Genomic DNA, 18,274 nt, shown 5'->3' with positions numbered 1-18,274 from the left:
ACATCGGAAAACAGGATTGGACTGGTATCCTGTGACCTTGACCTGGAAGTTAAAAGTCAAAGATTTCAGCATTCTTTGTACAGTATGTTGCACACCTTACTTGTGCCACAATGACCTCCATGACCTACAGAAGGCATAATTTCATTACACCATGCTGTTTTTGAGGCTGTGGAGAAATACTGGACTGTGTGTACTGTGGCAACAGCAAGACACGACTTGTTCAATTTACCAAGGGGAATAAAACTCCAACGTTTTATTCAGAAATATATTTTTTAGAGGTTTTATAGTTTAGATTTTTTTTTTTTTACACTCTTCACATAACTGTGCCTCCCAGCCTGTGACTCAATATCAACTGTGATGTCAACCATTTTAAAGATTGAAATGCATATAGTGTCAGTGTGGCAGGGCAGGGCCCTGCTTGTAAATAGTGTGGTTGGTGTATAGCTGGTGGTTGTTGGCAGGGATGCAGACACAGCGGGAAAGCAGACACAGCGTTGCTTGCTGCCCGCTCTGAGAGGAGTGGGGCGGCCACTTCCCTGGGGAGGTTTGGGGGTCCCAGGGCCAAGCAGCGGATCCTCAGCAGCCACCGGAGGTGCTGTTCAAAGAACATGGGAAGAAGTGATGGTCACATGTTCAGAGCCAACTGGGAACCCTGGACTGGGAGGCAGAACAGGAGCAGTGGAGGACTGAAGGGGCCCCCTTTGCGACGTGTGTGGAGAGTTTTGGCACGACCGGGAGGACTGCTCCTACAGAAACAAGGGCTTGATCGGGGATGCTGCAGAGTGATTCTGGGCTGTAGACCAGACACGGCCATCCCCAGCGCCGGAAAAGGAGGAGCTGCCGTCTCCAGCGCCCAAGAGGGGAGAGGCCGAGCATCCACAGCCCAAGAAGGGGAAGGCCAAGCATCCAGAGCCCAAGAAAAGGAAGCCCAAGTCTCCAGCAACTGAGGGAGAGCCGCACCAGTCTCCAGCAACCGAGGGAGAACCACACCAGTCTCCAGCAATCGAGGGAGAGCCGCACCAGTCTCCAACGACTGAGAGTCACAACAGTTTCCAGAGTTAGGAAACTAGCTGTTGCTTCTGCCTCCACCACCAGAGGAGCTGGAGCTACCTCCCAGGGGCCGTTGCTGCCATCGCCTCCCGAGGGTCCAGACCTGCCGTCGCCTCTAGAGAGTCTAGACCTGCCGTCGACTCCCGAGGGTCCAGACCTTCCGTCGCCTCCCGAGGGACCGGACAGGAGTGGTCCCATCGCCATCACCTGGGGGTGCCAGTTCACCATCGGCTGGGGGAGCCAGTTCGCCATTCCCTCGGGATGCTGGTTCGCCGTCACCTCGGGGTGCCAGTTCGCCATCGCCTGGGGAGGCCTGCACGTCACTGCCCGGGAATGCCTGCTCGTCATTGCCCAGGGATTTGTTTCTACAAGCAGCAGTTTCGCAGACGGAAATTCTGTGGCCAGAGTCCAAGAGGAGGGAGCTGCCAGCTACAGAGAAGGAGGGTGGGAGGTCAGGGGACCACCTGCACCACTGCCATGACCACCACCCCTTTGCCACAGCCCGGCGCCTGGGGGTTGTATCCCTCGACCTGGGCTCCTAGACACCCGATCTTCGTGTCTAGACCTATCGTCGCTGGGTCTGACTCCCAGGTCGCGGCACCACCAGGCACAGTTGGTCGCCTGGTCTCCTGCTCCGCTCCCCCTGGTAGCCCAGACGTTGCTACACGGTCTCCTGGGCTCGCACCTCTGCCTTGGGCTGCAGCCGACTGATCACCTGCCTGCGCTCCCGACGCCCCATACACTTGAGCCCGGATCCCCTGTCGCTGAGTCTCGGTCCTGCCATGAAGGCACCTGTTGGCCAACCCTCCCTCAAGGATGGGAGAAGGACAGTAGAGGACTTGAGGGAGGGTGGTTGTGTTGTAGGGGAGGGGGGAGGTGGCCGTAGGGGCCATGTGTGCTGAGCACAAGGGGGAATATGTGGCAGGCCAGGCCCTGTTTGCAAATAGTGTGGTTGGTATATTGCTGGTGGTGGTTGGCAGGGGTGGAGAATGTCGCTGGATGGTTAACTAGGCTCCAGCCACATGGTATTTAAGGAGGGGAAATCCTTTGTTTGGAGGTTGGTGTTGGGTGCGTGTAACCTGTGGGTAAAACTGTGTGTTATTCTGGGGTAGTCAGTGAAGGCGAATGCCTAGCCTGACAGCGCTGTTGTTATTTATTATTGTTTTGTTTAAACCTTTTATTTTGGCCCTTGTGCCAGTTACTTTTGTTTGACCTATTTATCTTGCTCTGTAAGCAGTGGTTTTTTTTGTTTGTTTATTTTGTAAATGTGCGCCCCAGTGCTTAAAACCACAGCTACTGTCTCTGAGTCTCAATAACCCTCAGCCATCCTGTCACAGTCAGTCTCATATAATGTATGTGTCTGTATTTCTCTATAGATTAGGGGCTGCATGTGGCAAGTAACAACATGTCAGAGAGTAGCAGGTTCAGCATGGTGTATGATTCTTCTTGTTTATGTATTTGGGAGAAGCCAGGGAAAAGATGCCACTGATAAGTATTACAAAGGTGTGGGCAGACCTGTCCCAGCTACCACAACACAGACACAGGTGGAGGAACTTGTTGTGGGGCATCCATGTGTTATTGTTAGGGGTCTACTTAAATCTCGATAAATTTACGTATTTTTCACGGGTAGGTTCTGGAATAAAATTAGGATTTCGCTGACATTTCGCGGACCTGTTTAAACATTAAATAAACCTAAACAGACAGTATTTCAGAGCACTATAAAGCCTAAAAATAGTGGCACTTGCTTCCTTACTAAAACAGAGTGCTGTCATTTGTTAAAGGCAAGCATGCAGCATCCCCCTGCAGTTGACTTGCCCATACACTGAGACTGCACATTCTGCATCCACTGAATTGGTTGGAGGCAAAGCAGTTATACAGATGTGGAAATCAATTAGAAACTCATTTACCCAAGGAAACCTGGCATTCTTGGGGCGGCCACTTCCCTGGGGAGGTTTGGGGGTCCCAGGGCCAAGCAGCGGATCCTCAGCAGCCACCGGAGGTGCTGTTCAAAGAACATGGGAAGAAGTGATGGTCACATGTTCAGAGCCAACTGGGAACCCTGGACTGGGAGGCAGAACAGGAGCAGTGGAGGACTGAAGGGGCCCCCTTTGCGACGTGTGTGGAGAGTTTTGGCACGACCGGGAGGACTGCTCCTACAGAAACAAGGGCTTGATCGGGGATGCTGCAGAGTGATTCTGGGCTGTAGACCAGACACGGCCATCCCCAGCGCCGGAAAAGGAGGAGCTGCCGTCTCCAGCGCCCAAGAGGGGAGAGGCCGAGCATCCACAGCCCAAGAAGGGGAAGGCCAAGCATCCAGAGCCCAAGAAAAGGAAGCCCAAGTCTCCAGCAACTGAGGGTGAGCCGCACCAGTCTCCAGCAACCGAGGGAGAACCACACCAGTCTCCAGCAATCGAGGGAGAGCCGCACCAGTCTCCAACGACTGAGAGTCACAACAGTTTCCAGAGTTAGGAAACTAGCTGTTGCTTCTGCCTCCACCACCAGAGGAGCTGGAGCTACCTCCCAGGGGCCGTTGCTGCCATCGCCTCCCGAGGGTCCAGACCTGCCGTCGCCTCTAGAGAGTCTAGACCTGCCGTCGACTCCCGAGGGTCCAGACCTTCCGTCGCCTCCCGAGGGACCGGACAGGAGTGGTCCCATCGCCATCACCTGGGGGTGCCAGTTCACCATCGGCTGGGGGAGCCAGTTCGCCATTCCCTCGGGATGCTGGTTCGCCGTCACCTCGGGGTGCCAGTTCGCCATCGCCTGGGGAGGCCTGCACGTCACTGCCCGGGAATGCCTGCTCGTCATTGCCCAGGGATTTGTTTCTACAAGCAGCAGTTTCGCAGACGGAAATTCTGTGGCCAGAGTCCAAGAGGAGGGAGCTGCCAGCTACAGAGAAGGAGGGTGGGAGGTCAGGGGACCACCTGCACCACTGCCATGACCACCACCCCTTTGCCACAGCCCGGCGCCTGGGGGTTGTATCCCTCGACCTGGGCTCCTAGACACCCGATCTTCGTGTCTAGACCTATCGTCGCTGGGTCTGACTCCCAGGTCGCGGCACCACCAGGCACAGTTGGTCGCCTGGTCTCCTGCTCCGCTCCCCCTGGTAGCCCAGACGTTGCTACACGGTCTCCTGGGCTCGCACCTCTGCCTTGGGCTGCAGCCGACTGATCACCTGCCTGCGCTCCCGACGCCCCATACACTTGAGCCCGGATCCCCTGTCGCTGAGTCTCGGTCCTGCCATGAAGGCACCTGTTGGCCAACCCTCCCTCAAGGATGGGAGAAGGACAGTAGAGGACTTGAGGGAGGGTGGTTGTGTTGTAGGGGAGGGGGGAGGTGGCCGTAGGGGCCATGTGTGCTGAGCACAAGGGGGAATATGTGGCAGGCCAGGCCCTGTTTGCAAATAGTGTGGTTGGTATATTGCTGGTGGTGGTTGGCAGGGGTGGAGAATGTCGCTGGATGGTTAACTAGGCTCCAGCCACATGGTATTTAAGGAGGGGAAATCCTTTGTTTGGAGGTTGGTGTTGGGTGCGTGTAACCTGTGGGTAAAACTGTGTGTTATTCTGGGGTAGTCAGTGAAGGCGAATGCCTAGCCTGACAGCGCTGTTGTTATTTATTATTGTTTTGTTTAAACCTTTTATTTTGGCCCTTGTGCCAGTTACTTTTGTTTGACCTATTTATCTTGCTCTGTAAGCAGTGGTTTTTTTTGTTTGTTTATTTTGTAAATGTGCGCCCCAGTGCTTAAAACCACAGCTACTGTCTCTGAGTCTCAATAACCCTCAGCCATCCTGTCACAGTCAGTCTCATATAATGTATGTGTCTGTATTTCTCTATAGATTAGGGGCTGCATGTGGCAAGTAACAACATGTCAGAGAGTAGCAGGTTCAGCATGGTGTATGATTCTTCTTGTTTATGTATTTGGGAGAAGCCAGGGAAAAGATGCCACTGATAAGTATTACAAAGGTGTGGGCAGACCTGTCCCAGCTACCACAACACAGACACAGGTGGAGGAACTTGTTGTGGGGCATCCATGTGTTATTGTTAGGGGTCTACTTAAATCTCGATAAATTTACGTATTTTTCACGGGTAGGTTCTGGAATAAAATTAGGATTTCGCTGACATTTCGCGGACCTGTTTAAACATTAAATAAACCTAAACAGACAGTATTTCAGAGCACTATAAAGCCTAAAAATAGTGGCACTTGCTTCCTTACTAAAACAGAGTGCTGTCATTTGTTAAAGGCAAGCATGCAGCATCCCCCTGCAGTTGACTTGCCCATACACTGAGACTGCACATTCTGCATCCACTGAATTGGTTGGAGGCAAAGCAGTTATACAGATGTGGAAATCAATTAGAAACTCATTTACCCAAGGAAACCTGGCATTCTTTATTAAAGGTAATATATGCAGTGCGTTCGTTGTCATGTTATTTGTCCCATCCAATAAATTTATTTTGTTAGTACCAAATCAAAACAAAGAAAACATGGCTATTCGGGTCCAAAATTTCAACTGCATTTAAGAAGTAAGCAGCAGGTTGTTTGAAGCGAGGTGGCTGTGCTAGATTGTACCTGTAGTACTGATTTAACTTGGCTACAACCGACAGGAATACTTTTTGTCTGCGGCGACTTTCCAGTTTGTTTTCTTCTGTTCAGCAGCCTTTGTAGTAGCCTTTCATTTAATGTGTGATTCTGAAGCTAAATAGCGATCAATCGTTTTTTCTCCAAAGACACATTACAAGATGTGCAAACCAATTACCTCCATCTGCATGTACAGTTTCTTTGGGGAATATTTTGACACGATCAACCAAAATATACTTTACTTTTTTCGCTTTGTCGTCCATTTCTGGTATTTTACCTCCAATGCTGAAAACTAGATTTTAGCAATTTAAATCAAAACAATGCAGCACTGACTTTGTCCCACTCCTTACTGTAGGTCACAGAAAAGCCAGTACAGACGCACTGATAGGCTGATTAAAACATTGTTGTCATTTGAACAGTAAACAAGAACATTAACCGCTATGGAGAATTTTTTTGTAAATGTTATTTGTCTAAGGACGTTTTTTTTGTTGTTTTTTTTTGCTTGCGTTGTGCGGTAGTTCATTTGAATCAGGTGAATTTCACGGTAACCCCTCAATTTCACGATTTCTGCAAAATCGTGATTTAGGTAGACCCCTAGTTATTGTGCAGGACATTGCTGTGTGTGGAATCGGTTGAGGTCAAAATTCACAATCCTTTGCAATTCCACAAGGTTATCACACTTTGTATCTTTTCTAAGTAACAACCTGCACAACAGGACACAGGACACTATGGCAGGAGTGGATGACCTACATTGCAAAGTGCTGCCTTCAGCCTTTTACAGCAGCACTTCCATCTGTTTTCAGAAGCTGAAGGAAAGTCTTCATGAACAAAGATAGGATTTTTATTTATTTTTTTAATGGTCAGTTTATTTAACCAAATTGATTTTTGATTTCAGATAACTATGGGGTCTTTCGACTAGCAGGCCCCGCACTGTAGTATACAACATTGTTATAGATTCACATGTCAAGAACACCTCTCAGCAGCTGTTCAAAACTGGACTACAAACAAATTTGATGAAGTGGTAATGGTGGAACATATTTCAGTACCTGGTTGATTTGACAAAATATGACCCATATTTAAATCTAATTGAGGGCATATAATTTGAACTTAACCAGCGTCTCCAAGAAAGACAAACCTAATATGTATTATATATGTGTGGTCCAGTGGTTAAAGAAAAGGGCTTGTAACCAGGAGGTCCCCGGTTCAAATCCCACCTCAGCCACTGACTCATTGTGTGACCCTGAGCAAGTCACTTAACCTCCTTGTGCTCCGTCTTTCGGGTGAGACGTAGTTGTAAGTGACTCTGCAGCTGATGCATAGTTTACACACTCTAGTCTCTGTAAGTCGCCTTGGATAAAGGCGTCTGCTAAATAAACAAATTATATATAGTGGGACTACATTAAACATGTATGCTCCAAAAAAGGTTATTACAATGTTCCCATTCTTCCAAAATACCAATGTACACACCTCAAAATCTGCCCACCTTGTGCTTTTATTCAATACAATAGACATGCATTTGTATTGAAACTGATTGTTTACTGTAATATTTGGGCTTATCGTGATTTAGCCTTGCGAAACCATTCTTTTTTTTTTTTTTTAATTTGTGTTATTTATAGACTTGGCACCTAAAGTTTAGGCTAATGATAATTTTCTAAACAAACAGCAGTTTCCCCTGGAGCACGGCTTATATCTACCTAAGCAAAAGTTTCACCTGCACACTTGACTTCCTGCAGGTGAAGTGCTCTGGGGCACTCATGAAACTTTTACAACCAGAAAAAACAAGACCAAACAAATTGTCGTAGTACACGTGTGGGAGACTCACAGCCATTAATATCATATGCATCTGTGAGGGTGAGACCCTCACTGTAATATTGAACTGCCTGTTATTGTGATTATTACTGTGATTGTTATTCTACTGGTGATATAGCCCTGGTTTACTCTGTATTGTGCATGCTGTTGATCAAGTGTATTTGATATATGACGGTGTATTGTTGTATTTAGATTAGGGCGCTTCCCTTAATGAAGTTTCCGTAGCGATATATGTGGAACAAGGGTTTTGTTACAGCCATATGTTCGGTAATCTTCCAATAGAAGGGGTAATGATAATTTTCATTATTTAATGGTAATGGTTAGGGACATGATTTCCATTACATGAAAGTAGGAGTTAAAACTTCATGCTGATATTGGACTCAGCTCTTGCCAAGATAAGCACCAACTAAGACATAGCTTATTTCACTGTAAACTAATGTGATCCATCTGCATTTCCTTCCATCTGATGATGTAGATATCCTTCTGCCTGGTGTTGATAGCTGAAGTGTAATGCTGACTCCAGGGATCAGCCTATTTTGCCTCCCTGGCAAATCAGCACACACAACAGCTGCAATGCTGGCTCGAGTGATTAACCACAGTGCGGCCTCCCTAGCGCATCAGCATGACAACCGTCTGGACTGGGCTGAGTAGGGTACTTCTCTGCGGTCTTGAAGTGGGCACCTTCCATCCTTGGTGTTTCGTCAACTAGCCTACGATACCATAAGAGGGGTTGACAGTGATTCTGGCATCCCAGCATCACCCCCCTCTGCCCCCCACTCAGCTAAGCCCAGCTTACTTACCTTCTTTTCATCTCAACCAGAGCCAGTTGCTACTCCTCGCTGCTTCTTCAGATAAATTCTTCACTATGCGTCGCAACTCTTGACCACTGAATCCAATGTCTCTGAGAAACCGGGTTGTGGAGTGTGCTACAAATCCTCGACAACCCACCTCCAGTGGGTGAACCTGGACTCTCCATCCTCGCTGTTCCACTTCAGCAGCTAGTTGAGCATACCGAAGTTTCTTCCTTTCATACGCCTCATCCACAGCATCCTCCCATGGCACTGTTAACTCTACCAGGTGAACAAGACATGCTGATCCAGACCACAAGACAAAATCAGGTTGAAGGTTAGTTGTGGCAATCTCTGGTGGGAAAATAAGCCATCGTCAAACATCTGCTAGCATTTTCCAGTCACAAGCAGCTTCCAGTTGTCCTAGACGAGTTTTGGTTTTAATACCTTTTCTTGGAGGTTGCTCCCCTGGACGGAGTGATGGGAGAACATCATATGTTGACCTGATGAGGAAACCGATCCTGCTCTGTTCCATTGTCCATACATCTCACCAGCTGATCTTGCATTGTTCCACACTCTCCCATCTCATCCATTCTCCCTGCTTGGCCTGGGAAACTGCTTTTATGCACCTCATCCTCTCCTCCTGCTTTTGCACCTCGTTGACTACCAGCTTCCTCCGTTGAGCTGGGGCTACTTTGTGCCACGTCCTATCCTCCCACTACCCATTTTGATGCTCTAATAATTACTTCCATTGCCATGGTAAAAGCCAGTGGAGAAATGGTGCATCCTGCCATTATTCCAATCTCTAGACATTTGCCATGCAGTGATGAATTCTGAAGTTGAAAAACAAAATTGCAAATCTCCGAAGTAGGCTTTCACTAAATTTGTTATTGTCATCGGTACACTGAAAAAATTAAATGCTGCCCAAAGAAGTTCATGTGGTACTGAACTGTATGCATTAGCTAAATCCATGAATGTCACATGGAGCTCCTTCCTGTCCTTTTCAGCTGTTTAAATTTGCTGCCAGATCACACTGATGTGCTCTAAGCATCCTGGGAAACCTGAAATACCAGCTTTCTGTACTGAAGTGTCAATGAAGCAGTTCTTCAATAGGTAAGCTGACAATCTCTGTGCAACAATGCTGAAGAAAATCTTGACTTCCACGTTTAACAGGGTGTGGCAGGATGGCTCGCAGTGGTGAGGTGTGGTGACGTCACGGACCAGGAAGTAACTGAATCAAAACAATGGATGGGCGGGTGAAGCTGAATGCAATGGCGTTCAGCTGATTTATTAATAAACAAAACAAAATGAAAGATTTAAACAAACAACAAAACAGAAACAAAAGGGCACAAGGGCCAAATGAATAAACAGACAAACAAGTAAGTGTTGTGCTGGCTAATCCAGCACGTTTTAGCAGTTGTTTTTATATTCTGTCTCCTCTCTATCTCCCTGTACCTCCTCTCTGTACACCCCCACCCTGCAACACGGACAGCTGCAGGTTCTTATACTCTGGCCGAGGGGTTAACTAGCTGTTAATTATCTTATTACCCCTCGGCCACAGTCTGCACGCGTTTGGTAAGGATGCATGACTGTCAGCTAGTTAAATAATCAGTAGCTGATCAGTCATGCATCCTCACGGGGTTTTTAAATTATAAATATAAAAAACAATAACAAAAGACGCGGCGCTTTTGTCCGCGCCGCAAACAAAAATACAAATAATAATAAATAGGGGCAGGACACTCCGCCACACAGGGAAATAGGGCAAAACTGACAGATACTCATAGAATCTTTTTCTTTGGGTATAAAGACCCCACCTGCTCAGCGCCATGTTCTTGGTACAACCTGTTTTTCCCATGCTACTTTCATCAATTTCCACAGGATTTGTAGAACTCCTGAAGCACTCTTGTACACTCTGTACGGAACTCCATTAGGCCCAGGAAATGATGATGCCCTTGCCTTTTTCACAGCTTCCTCTACTTCTTTCCTCTTAAGTGTGCAGTCCTCCATTTGGTATTCTGGTGGATTGATAGGTGGCATGTCTAAAGGAATCAACATAGGCTCCTGCCTTTTTGAATCTGTGTGAGCTTCCTCGAGATATCTCTCCAGCTCAGACTTTGTTGCTTTTGGTGTGCCATTTTTCTCCCTGGTGAATAACTTCTTTGCAAATTTGAATGGGTTTTTATAAAAGTTAGTTCTCGCACGCTTCTTCTTTTTGCAGCGTTTCTGTAGGCGCTCAGTTCTGCACAATGTTGCAAGCTTTGTAATAGATTGAGTGCCTCCTTCTGACTTTGTTCTGCTCTCCTCCATTACTTCCTCAGCTGCCTCCTTTCTCTAACTAAGCGTTCAATCTCCTGCTGCCGTCTAGACTTTACAGGAATAGTTTGTACTTTCTCCTTTCTTTTTTCAACTCCAAATCTCTCGCTTCCATATGCGTAGATGGTATCCCCAAATTTATTCAGCTTCTTTTTGACTGTTCCACCTAACCTATCCAATGCAAGACAGAGATCTGTGTTTACTGTGTCCCACACTGTTTTCTCAGAAGCTCTTGGTCATTTAACTCCAGGCTTGTGCCCGTTGAGGTTCTTTTCTCTCTTACACTAGTTCATCTGACCGGATTCACAAGGATCATTAAGTTCATCACTAGTTGTGTTTATGCAAGTCCTCCTCTCATCTATGACTGTTGCTGTGTCTTTTCTTAAGAGGAGGATTATTAGGTCAGTCTTGATCTTGGCTGTGTCTGTTGGTTAATTATTTGCAATTTGTGTGCAGTAGCCAGTGCCTAAGTAAAATGTACACCTGTGAATGCGACCAAGTAACTGTTTCCTGCATTTTAAAAGACCTCTGTGCTCCTAAGAGAATAAATGTGATTGAGGGTGGGGATGGTTCGGAGCATCACCCCGCTACAGCATTTATAGAGATTTTCTAACCAATGTTGCCATAGTTTAAAGGTAGATAATGTAATAACAAGATGTTGTAGGGCATGAAAATGTGTTATAGGAGCAGTCAATAATCTATCGGTGCTTAACATGACAATGCATTGCATATTTGTACATACTGTACAGTACTGAGGTATCTGGATCAATTCAATTCATTCATTCATTGACAATCAGGTAATACATAGTAGCACAGTGCACCATGTTAATATTAAACACATGGGAGCCAATGTACTGGCAAGAAGTTGTTTTTGTGTCAAACAGAGAGGTGATATTTATAGTATGAAAGCATACATTTTATAAGTAACTTGAACTGCAACTTTTTAGGAGCTGAGAACAATTAAAACGGTCTAATTAAGCAAATTATCAGTTCAATTAAGAGTTTAGTTAAGTAATTGAGAGCTCAGTTGTAATAAAAACCAGAAGACACATGGGGTTTCCAGGACCATGTTTGGGATGCCCTGCTCTAGAGACATTAATTCTGTCTGATAGGCGACTGATTTTGGTTTAGAGGCCATATTATAGAGGTTGTGCTTATAAGAGGTTTCAATGAGAAGGCCAGGTGTGATTATAATGCTATGAGATCCATGGGCCGTCATTTCTTTTCTTTCTTTTTCTTTATTAATGAGTACTTCATGAGATTGAAACCTCATTATAGGGTGCTGGCAAGACAACACCAACAAACAAACAGCAACAGCTATGTTTTGTTGGTAACATCCAATACTTGTAATAAATGACCTTTTTGAAACAATAAAGCAGTTTACTGGGTCACCATAGTAACATGCAGTGGATTCCACCATTGTTTTCAACCGGAGAGGTCAATTAGTTAAGCTAAGTCATTTGAGATCAGGAAACAGAAAAAAAAAATGAATGTAAAATTCAGTACTTATTGACTTTCATGGGCCCTGGAAAAAAGGAGAGTGACTTATTAAGCAATGCAGCTTATATTTTGATTTAGCCTATTGCTTAAGGCATGTGTGACAGGAATGGCATTGTGGTGACGTCAGGCCAGATGCAGAAACCAAAAACAGAGGCAGTACTGCAGTTCAGAAGATGCTGCGCGCTGTTTATTTAAATCATATAAAAAATAAAATAAAAGGGTCTAACAAAAACACTGCTCACAGAGCAAAACAAAAAGATAAACAAAACAAGTCACAAACACTAAACACACACCAAAACCCCAGGTCAGGCTGGGCAACCGCCTTCACTGATCCTGTCTAGTATTGGTTTTACTTTAGGTTTCGTTCTCCTCTCTCACACCCGTTCCTCCTCTTGATCACCCACCTAGAGCTGGGAGAACTGCAGGCTTATATACAGGTGACCATCTCCCGATTAGCAACAATTAAACAATTAATTAACTTGGGAGATGGTCACCTTCTGCACAAGGTTTTTAATGTGGATGGGGCTTCCCATCCACGCTGCTACCCAATACAAAATAATAACAAAACACGGCTCTGCTGTTATATTTATAAACAAACAAACCATAACAATAACGACAATAATAATAATAATAACAATAACTACAACAAAACAAATACAAAACAATAAACTGCACAGGGGCGGAGGGGTACCCCGTTCTATACATAAACACATGTACAGGGCTCCTTGCCCTGTTACAGCATGTTGCAGAAAATACTTAAAGGGCAGCCAGATTCAGGAAAAAATAGCATTTAAAAAAAACTGAGATTATACATAAGTGCGGCGTACAGAGTGCTTTTTTACAAGTATATTATATTTTCTTTTTGATCTAAATCCTTGTAAAGATATGGAAGATATTAGTATAATTGGTTGCATTTGTTTAACAGAGGGTTCTTGCATTGTTGTAACATAAAGTAGGACGCATATATTTGCTATAAACTTAAATATGTTTGGAAAAAATGTAGTGAAGGTTAAGATCAATTTAAAATTTGCTTGGCATTCATTAAAGTTACTACAAGAAAAACTAATAATGAAATAATGTGAGCAAGTAGCTAATCAATGTGAAAACTCCCAAAGAGCATGTGTTAGTTATTCTGAATTACTGTATAAGAATGAGAGCATCACTAATACACTGCAGCTATATACCACTGGCTGCAGCTCTTTCTTTGTGAGATTTCTGTAAGGTGTTTTTTGGCATCAGTTATAGGGATGGGGCCATGTAGTGCTTAGCCAGATGTGCTGGGTTACAAGATAGCAGGAGCAATTTTTCAGGAAGGTTGAATAGTATACTGTTCTGGGTGGTGCAGAACAGTGCATCAGCTACTGTGTGAATGACTGAAATAGTGGCCTCCTTGGGTTATGTATATTCATGAGACAAGGACCTAAGTTACCAAGGGGTCTGAACTTCGGATAATCAGGAAAAACCTTAAAGATTATTTGCTACCTGACTGGTAGCCAGTGTCACTGAGCTTAATGGACACAGGTAATGTACTGTATACTCCTGGAAAATGTTCCCTACCCAGTGCATTTACTGTGGTTCTGCCATGTTATCGTTCATGATGTTTCAATCCAGTGACTAAAATGAAAACGTGTAAATGCTGGGACTGTCCCATCGGCCTTCACTCTACTCACCCCAGCCACTTCCAACACACTCTGCACCTGCACATGTGCTGCTAGTTGCAAACAGCTTCTTAAATGCAGTTCTTTTGACATTCTTTTATAAACCACTGCAAAAATGAGGTTCACTGACGCAGGGTCTGCACCGCAAAGACACAAAAAAAACAGCTCTAATCATTTCTGAACCTGAACCTGAACCATCGAGCAAGAGGTGTTGCATCCGGCCGTTCTTAATGCTTTATACTGGAACCCTCCTCTGAGAGAAATGGCGCCCATTCTAAACAGTTACACTTCAGTTTCAGGGCCCTCTAAAAGCCACTGTGGAAGTCCTAGAATCACACTGACCATCATTTGATGTCACCTGCTGCTCAGCTTACATTGTTCTGCAGCCACATTGCAAAGAGGCCAACAGACTTTCTAGACATACTTTTGACAAATTCCTTCTAGTTTCATAAACTGTTATTCAGAAGTGTTCTTGGCGAGTATTTTTATTTGTGTCTCCTATCTGTTTGAGTATGTCTGGTCTGGTCTCTATGATTGGTTAAAAAGGATTTCTTTGTGCAGTGAAGCACTGAAAAGAACAAAAGTTCTTTTTAGTGCCCACCCTCCTGAACACCTCATGGGTTATTGCTTCAAAGATGGTAACCTTGGATATGGAAAAGCCTTGCTTTTAGTTCTAGAATGCATTTAAAAAAAAAAAAACGTCCAGGAATTGATTCAAGTAAACACCTTAGACATAAAGCGCCGCTTTGGAAAATGAAAGCACAAGAGAGAACTTCACTTCAGTCCTTTTAGCTTTGTGCTTTGTTGTTTAATTCCCCCAGGCTGATACACGACAACATGGCCAGTACACTTTGAAACAGACCACGCTTCTGTTTCATCATTGCAGTGCCCTACAGGTATACAGTACCAGTATATATTTTCGCAGCCTATTTTAGCTTTCTCCACTTCTCTTTACAACGCATTCAAACAAAAAAAACCATAAGACACACAATTTCTCAACTAAAATTCAAGTTTATCATGCTTAATGTTGCTATTTTTGTTAAGCTTTCAAAATATGCTTTATATTAAAACTCCAAAACAGAAATATTAGGTGCAGTGAGAGACAGCAGGTGATACTTTCCTTAGATGTGAACTCTTAGGACATTTCACTGACATCATCCCAGTTATTTTGTTGCTGTGGCACGCTTCAGGCATCCCAGGTGTCTATTAGTATTGAATTGCTTTGACTGCTACAGCCTGGCACAATAATGAGGCAATGTCTTTTTTCTTTTTTTTTTTTTTTTTTTTTTAAACTACCTCACTCTCCAGAAATTCTTTTAAGAAAGTCAGTCTTTACTGGTAGTCTCCTGTTTACTCCATACATACACTCAACATTGCATATCACATGCCTGGCATCGGGGAACTTGAACATGGGCATAGATTCTTACAATAGGTTAATACTACATTTTAAGACTGCATCAAAATTAAATAAAATGCTGCTGCTCTTGATCAATAGACCTCTATTTGATCTTAAGTCTGCTGTTTGATGGTTTCACCTTTAAATGTGACAATGGCTGGAGTGAAATTATGCCATTATATTTTTAATTTGGCAGTTCATTATAATGACTTTTAGAACTAGTTGTGTGAGATTGACGTATAACTGTGTTTTAATTTTAAAATACTTAAAATACTTAAATAAAATTCATCAAACAGTGATGATACCAAAAAAAAAAAAACACCTGTGTGTTATTAACACCAACATTGATTGCTGATTAAACCTCTAGATAAGTGACATTAATTAAAGAAAACGCATTTGGTACATATTGTACCTTCGGAATAGCTGTAGATTTTATTTCTGCAGAGTATTTCCCTGAGATAGTTCTTTATCTCCCTCTGCTGGATAACTAAGGTATAGCGATTTTGTTTAAAAAAATCTACTTTTAATATGCATTTTAAATAGATACAATTGTAGTTAAAAGTTTACATACCCCAATGGAAATTTATAATTTCTAGAAATTTCTGAAAAACAAAGAATTTTAGGAAAAATCTCTTGTAGTAAAAGTTTTGCTTTTGTGGGTGAGGAAAAAAAATTACAAGAAATAATGCTACAATCCAAAAATGCTGATTCAAAAGTATTCATACCCTTTGATGCTATGATAGTATTGTCTACAAGGTGCTAGAAATTTCAATATGATAATGCAGAACCTAATTCTAGAAAAGTCTAGAAAATATGGGATTGTCTTTATTTATTCATTGCACATATAGCGCTTTTTATACAAAAGTATCGCAAAGCACTGTACAGTACATAGCAGAAAAAAAGAACAAACTACAATACATTTGTATAGCATGTCACACATACAACTGCCACTATCAAACCATTTAAATAAAAGTGCATTTTTAGTCTTAACTTGAAAAACTGTCCAAGCTTCCCTGACAAAGGTTCAACATAGGTGAACATTCTTAGAGAGTATAGAAGGGTTAGGCAAAAAGGGTTGAGAAAAAAGTAAAGAGCTATCTGAAGACCTTAGGCAGAGAATTATTTATTGTCATAAAGCTAGAGAAGGATACAACAAGAATTCCAAGCATTTTCAACAATTGTTTCTATTATCAATAAGTAAAACTCATGGTACTGTCACAACGCTCCCTCGGTCTGGAAGAAGGTTCTTTCACCAAGAACAAGTTGAAGAATTGTGAGGTTAATAACAATCCGAGATTGACTGCCAAAGATATTCTACGTGAATTGGCTGCAAGTGGGACTTGGGTTTCCATTTCAACCATAGGTCGAGTATTGCATGGTGAAGGTCTCAATGGTCGCAGGCCAAGGAAAAAGCCACTCTTAGGAAAATGCCGCAAGGACAATTGCTTAAAGTTTGCAAAACGGCATTTGAATGACGGATTACGAGTTCTGGTCAAAGGTTTTGTGGAGTGGTTTTGCAAAAAAATTGCTGAAATAAATAATTGTAGACATCTATTTCTTGTAACTTTTTCCTCATCCACAAAAGCAAAACTTTGGCTAAAAAAGATTTTTCCTATAATTATTTGTTTTCGAAAAATTTCTAAAAATTATAAATTACCACTGGGGTATGCAAACTTTTGACTAAAACTGTATGTAATGTGTTGAAAACTACACGCGTGTTAAAAACTACTTTGTCACAAAATTAAAAAAGATGAAAAAGGGTAAGTCACATTAATAACTCACTCTAAAATGACTGGACAAGATTAAAATAAATAATGCTGTGCAGGTTTACGTGTGGTGGGGAGGGATGGGAACATGGTTTTAAAGCCAGTATTTTCTTCCATTTCTATGGCTGTTCTTGGCTTTCTAGTTGGATTTATTCCCATAGAAAGCCTATGGAAACACAGTAGCTCTGCTTTGTAAGTATTCAACAAAACTAAATGTTTAAGAATTAAACATAAATCTAATGAAACAGATTATAAACAAATTGTAGTGTCCATTTACATTTTAATTAGACTACGTTCGGCAGAGAAGAAAACTACAGTAAATACATACTCAAATGTGCTTAAAATAAATACATGAATAAATAAATATGGTGCCAGCTTGTGTGGTTGTTCGCTGGTTTAGCTAGCGGTTGGTAATTTAAGTTTACTATAAAGGGCAAATACTGACATATACTGCACACAAAACTTTTACTGTTGGTAGAAACAGAACTACTGTATTGTCATATGTGTTCTATGTAAAGTGTGTATAGCCAAGAACATCTGGAAATGATTTTGAGTGTAGCCATTCAATTTCAAGTACAAATATTTAACTGGGCCATTAAGACACCCAGGGAACTGGTATTCAGAGGGCCAACGGTGTTGCATGGCAGCAAATGTAATAATGGTAATTATAGCACAGCTATGCATTGAAATAGTGGTTGACTTCTACTTTGTTGGTTTTGGTTTAGTTTCCGGTTTGCTCCAATTGTAGTAATTAGATTTATAACGTTTTAAATACATTGCTGACTACTTTTTGACCCCTATGGCATACCATAGATTGCTACTAGAGATATTCTTCAGCGTGCGACAGTTCTATTTCAGTCAATTTAAACCCCTGAAATTCCAGTTTCTAGCCACCAAGCACCCCGTGCTAAACGTGTAATGGCTAGTTAAACAAGTGGCACATCGCACCAACCTCAATGGTGTCTCAAATTGTGATGGATGATTTTGTGTCACTGTGGCCGGAACACCCGGTCCTCCCTGTTGGGTTTGGGGAGTGCTTTGTTTAGGCATACAATATAGCAGCTAGATTACTGAAATGTGAGAGAAATGTGAGATTACTAAGAGAGTGTACATAAGAAAAACACCTGGACCAAAGATACATTAATCAATTTATTCACATTGTCTCGGGTTCGGCAGCTTTTTAGCTTGAGTTGCAAAGTCTTCTCTTGCTGAAGAAAAGGGCCAGGAAAATGCAAGTATTATAACAGGAACATACTATCAATGCTCACTTTACTATCAATATGAGATTCTATCATCTTATACTGTAAATGATGTTAAGAAACATGCTAACTGATATAGCTGACACTATAGGCATATGACAATTTGTCTACTTAATCAATGCAAACTACATTTTTTTAGTTTTTTCCACCACCTGTCTTGAA

Source organism: Acipenser ruthenus, chromosome 5 (assembly GCF_902713425.1).
Source record: "Acipenser ruthenus chromosome 5, fAciRut3.2 maternal haplotype, whole genome shotgun sequence".
Taxonomy (NCBI): Eukaryota; Metazoa; Chordata; class Actinopteri; order Acipenseriformes; family Acipenseridae; genus Acipenser; species Acipenser ruthenus.
Note: the sequence above shows the minus strand (reverse complement) of the source record.